General features: G+C 49.4%; 1 long non-coding RNA gene across 2 annotated transcripts; it reads left to right on the top strand.

Annotated features, from left to right (window-relative positions):
• Positions 1–1,739: 1,739 nt before the first annotated feature.
• Positions 1,740–5,131, top strand: LOC143664627 (uncharacterized). Of its 2 annotated transcripts, none has more exons than XR_013166559.1 (3): positions 1,740–1,928; positions 2,568–2,683; positions 4,484–5,131. It is a non-coding gene; the product is annotated as an uncharacterized LOC143664627 (long non-coding RNA). The 2 variants fall into 2 exon arrangements; XR_013166558.1 differs by having other exon boundaries at positions 2,509–2,683.
• The last annotated feature ends 204 nt before the right edge of the window (positions 5,132–5,335 follow it).

Genomic DNA, 5,335 nt, shown 5'->3' with positions numbered 1-5,335 from the left:
GCCCTTTTATATTTTATGGATCCCACCATCTAGTCCCTCTTAGCCTCTCTCTGCACACGGAAGCTGTCCCAAGTGGGTTAGTCTGACTTCACATGACAGTTCCCTTCTCATCACCACTCTTTTGATAACAGCCACTAGCCATCGAACCAAGCTTTACAGTTTCCTACACGCTATCGTCTACATAAGACTTCCATTGTTCGAACACCCTTGTTAAGCTGGTCCCTTGGGGATCACTCCCTCCATTACACAGATGTGGAAACTGAAGTCAGTCATGGAAGGGAAATAAATTACTCAAATCACACAAGTCTGTAATATAACCCAGGTTTCCTCCAATCTCGAGCTGGAACTCCCCTAAGGAGACATCCAACAAGCTGGCCAGATTATCGGGGGGGGGGTGTGTGTGTGCAGGAGTGCATTCACTCATGGGTCAGGAGAACGGAACACCTCTGGCTTGTTGCAAACTCCATTCCCAGTCATGTCTGGCCTAATGTGGCCCTTCAGCATCCCTCCCTCCTCCTTGGGGAAGAGCCTCCAAATACCCTTCCCCAGATACCATCCACATCATTTTTCCCCAACCAAAACCTGCTGGCCATTCTCTGCCTTCCAGGATAAGATCTTTCTAAAGCTTATCCCTCACCTGCCTGGCATTTTACTACCCACCCAGGAGAGTTTAGATTTAACTGCAGACTTGGTGATTTCACTGTACACATCCTCTTCCATATCATTTATTTAAATGTTAAAAAAGAGATTAGCTCCAATTCTTGGCTGAGCTCACATCTCACACTTCTCTCTCCAGAAGACAGTGTATTCATCCAGACCTTTTGTTTCCTTTCTTTTGTCAGCTCCTTATCAATGATAAAACAGTCACTTCGAATTCCAGACGAAACCATTTTTTTTAAGACATACTTACACAGGGGACACACACCCCAGAACACTTAGGAGACACACACAGTTGTAGGACACACAACCCGCTCGCACCCAGAACCTTCATCAAAGGCATCCATTTGAATGGATACTGATGTGCCTTTACCTCCGGGCTCACGCACACATCACGTACATATCCCGTCCGCATCCACTCACACACTGCACACTGGGGAGGGACTGACAGCCTCCCTCTGAGGAGCCCAGTGATTTTGGATATTTGAAAGGAGGGAAGGAGCTGGAGCCAGGCAGGGAAATGCCAGCACATGAGCAAAATGGATTGGAGGCTCTGGAGCATCTGGAATGTTGGGAGGGGTTCAGGGAATTACCTGAGATTTGGACCAGGGTGGTTAGAGAATCCTGGAGGAGGCCCTTTCTCAGCCACAGGCAGGGGGCCCAGTAACCAGCACTCCCCAGCTTGAGAGCATTTTTGTGAGCCTCACACACTGAACACCCACTGAACTGGGCAGGTGCAGCAAGGTCACCTTCATCCACAGGGACATCCTCCCTTGACCGCCCCCATGCCAACACCCACCTCCAGGTGTAGAAGCCAGGTCCTGGCCAGAGACCTCATTCCCAGGCTCGTCTGCTGCATAAGAGCTCCCGTTGTCCCATCGAGCTGCCCAGAAACCATCTCTCTCCCTGGCTATGCCGCCTGCAGAGTGCCTTGTTTACCCACAGGGCCAGGGGGCCTGGAATTTCCAAATGCTTCCATGAGAAGCAGCTGCCCTGAAGTCACAAAGAGATGGTGACTCGCCCCTGTCTAACGAGTCATATGAGCACCAACTAGGGCTCATAGTGGCCCCGTCTACCTTTCATACCCAGTTCTGCCTTGAGATGGCCACACTGGCACATGTCCCCTCTGCCACCTGGCAGCTGTGAGCTGTGCTGGCCCAGCTGCGGGGGATGGAAAACACCAAGCTGGTCCCCATGGGGGCTCTGACAGTGTGTGTGTGGTCCCTCTAAGACTGGGAGAGGAGGAAATGACACTGGCAAATTGAACTCTGGTCAGAGCCACCATCGCACCTGGGGACAGCTTCTCCCTGGGTGGCCGAGGGTGGGGTGGGCTCAGATTCCTGCAGGGGATGCAGGCAAAGAGCAGGGATGGGAGTGGCTGGAGGTACAGGAACTCGCAGAGAGCAAGAGTGAGGGAGGGCAAGCACTTATATTGCTGGATAAATACGTCTCTCAGCACACAGGGCCCTACTCCCTTCTGCATCTGCCCTGCTACTTGGGAGTTCTGAAATCAGTTCCCTCTTGTTCTCTTTTTCATTCCCTCCTAGCATTTTTCTTCCCGTTAGGGTCCTCAGAGGAAAAGGCTCTATAGAAAGATTTTTAAATGAATGGTCCTTCCTGGGCCCTGGGGAGTATATTAGAGTTCTAAAGTGATGGTCAGAATGGGGGAAGTAATCCGAGGGAGACAGGGAGACATATCGGGCAGGCCGGGCTGCTAATGCCGTCCATGCATCTCAGTAGAGCTGGGAGCCACTTCTCATACGCACCCAGGATAGGGGCAGGCAGGAGGAGAGATGAGAGCAGGGTGTCCCTGCCTCAGCTCCTTCTTTGTTCTCTCTACACTCCCGACAGCTTGTAATTATTTCATTTATTCATTTGTTCGCTGGCTCGCTGCCTGTTTCCTCTGCTAGAACATCAGCTTCACGAGGGCACAAGCATGGCTCTCCCGTGCTGCCCGGCATCTCCCACGTCTGGCTCAGCGCCTGGCACCTCGAGGGTGCTCCGTAAATATTCGCTGAAGACACAGGTGAGTGAATGAATGAATGAACAAGTGAACAAATGAGTGAATGCAACCATCCAGGGCAGACTCACAGCCCACACCCAGCCCCGTCTAGAGAAGGAGGCCAGGCTCCTGGCTTCCTCTGAGGGGTTGAGACAACAGCCTGAAGACATCATTGGGTTGGGATCCTCTTCACTCTGTCTGGGCCTCAGCCAAGGACCCACGGCCCGGATGCCAGAGTGGCCACCACATGGGCTAGCCCTGTCACTGGTGCTCAGTAGGCAAGGGAAGATCTAAAACAGGTTTGATGACACTTCCTGATGTCAAGACGTACTACAAAGCTACAGTCATCCAAACGGCATGGTATTGGCACCAGGACCTCTAGAATCAAACTGAGAGTCCAGAAAACAACCCTCACATCCATGGCCATATGATTTTACTCAAGGGCACCAAGACCATCCAACGAGGAAAGAACAGCCTCTTCAACAAATGCTTCTGGGAAAGTGGGCATCCACATGCAAATAAGTGAAGGTGGACCCCAGCCTCACACTGTATACAAAAATTAATGCAAAGTGTCTCAAAGACCTAGAAATAAAAACCGAAACTACAAAACTCTTGAAGAAAACACAGGGCCAAGTCTTCATGACCTCAAATTGGCCAATGGTTCCTTAGGGATGAATGATACCAAAAGCACAAACAACAAAAAAATTGATAAATTGGACTTCATCAAAATTAAAAAGATCTGAGCTCCAGGCGAGGCCAGTCCACATGACCACTGACTTCCGTCGATGCCCGAGTGCCCAGTCCACCTGCACCTTGGCCCTGGATTCTGTCCCCACCTCAGTCTCTTCCCTGCCAACAGCCATGGCTTCTGGACCATCCCAGCATAAGCTCTCACTTGCACCCATCTAGCTGCCATAGTGGTCCTGGATGACTGGGCCACCATGATCTTTCTAAAACCCAAATCTGATCACCTTGCTTTCCTGATTTAGAATCTTCAGCTGCTCCCCATTATCTCTGAAACGTGCTCAAAATTCCCTGGCGGGCCCTGGGGTGTAAACCTTCCTGGCAACACGGGACTGAGATCCTGAAATGAGTTGGGACTCAGCATCAGGGGATTGAGAAAACCTTCTCGACCAAAAGAGGGAAAGAGAAAAATGAGACAAAATAAAGTGTCAGTGGCTGAGAGATTCCAAACAGAGTTGAGAGGTTATCCTGGAGGTTATTCTTATGCATTACATAGATATCACCTGTTTAGTTAAGGTATAAGAGAGAGGCTGGAGGGAAGTGCCTGAAAATGTAGAGCTGTGTCCAGTAGCCATGTTTCTTGATGATGATTGTATAATGATAGAGCTTTCACAATGTGACTGTGTGATTGTGAAAACCTTGTGTCTGATGCTCATTTTATCTACCTTATGGACAGATGAGTGAAACATAGGGATCAAAAATAAATAAATAATAGGGGAAATGAATGTTAAAATAAATTTAGTAGAGTGAAATGCTAGTGATCAATGAAAGGGAGTGGTAAGGGGTATAGAAAAAAATAGGGGAAACAAAGGCTAAAATATATTGGGTAGATGGAAATACTAGCAATCAATGAGAGGAAGGGGTAAGGGGTATGATATGTATGAGTTTTTTTTTCTTTTTATTTCTTTTTCTGGATTGATGCAAATGTTCTAAGAAATGATCATGGTGATGAATATACATTATGTGATGATATTGTGAGTTATTGATTATATACCAAGAATGGAATGATCATATGGTAAGAATGTTCGCGTTTGTATGTTGCTATGTTTAAGAAAATGTCTTTTTTAATTTTAAAAAAAGAAAAAAAACTTCCTTGGTGGAGCCTTCGGGGCTATATAACATGGATCCAACCTATCCAGAAAGCCCCAGCTTCTGCAACCGTTACCCCTGTGATACCAACACCAGCACTGAAGGGGAGCAGAGAGCTCACCGCACACCCTGCCTCAAGCCACGCACATCTGATGCTCTCATCGCACAGGCCCAAACCTGAGCACTGACCACGGATGGGGGAGGAGGAAGCACGCTGGAGATTACAGGGCTGACGGGCAGGACCAGTTCTGGGCACCGAGGAAGAAGGAATCCAAGATGGTACCTCATGTGGCTGGGTGATGCGGGTGCCACAGTAAAGCAGGGGAGTGGGGAGAGGGCCCTCATATTTTGGGGAAAAGGACTGGGAAATAGGCCCATGCTGCAACCCAGCCCAGACACTGGGGACCGTGAAGGCAAATCTCTGCTGAAAAGGGTGGGTGGGTGATAGAAAAAGGGGTGCCCAGGGCCCTGGCACTGGAGACCTGGTCCCAGGGCTGGTAGAAGAGGGCCAGGGGGCTCCAGCCCAGCTGACGGAAGCTGCCAGCTGCAGTCCCATAAATTGCATCCTGGCCCAGGCTGGCAGTCCATTAACATGAAAGATTTTATCGCACTTTACAACCTCCCTGTCTTGTATGGCGACAGCAGGTAATTAAAACAATAATTGTTTTCTGATGTTGCTTCTGCTGAACGATAAAAGCTTCCAGTTATTTTCTTTTCATTGGGGTAGGTGGGGGAGGGGCTTGATCTGGGGGCCCAAGGGATGGGGTGGGGGGTCATAGAGGTACAGAAGGGCGAGGGCTGTGGGAGCCTAATTCCTGCTCAGAAAAGCTCTGGGCATGTCCT

This window comes from Tamandua tetradactyla, chromosome 20 (assembly GCF_023851605.1).
Source record: "Tamandua tetradactyla isolate mTamTet1 chromosome 20, mTamTet1.pri, whole genome shotgun sequence".
Classification (NCBI taxonomy): domain Eukaryota; kingdom Metazoa; phylum Chordata; class Mammalia; order Pilosa; family Myrmecophagidae; genus Tamandua; species Tamandua tetradactyla.
Note: the sequence above shows the minus strand (reverse complement) of the source record. Positions and strands in the feature narration are given on the sequence as shown.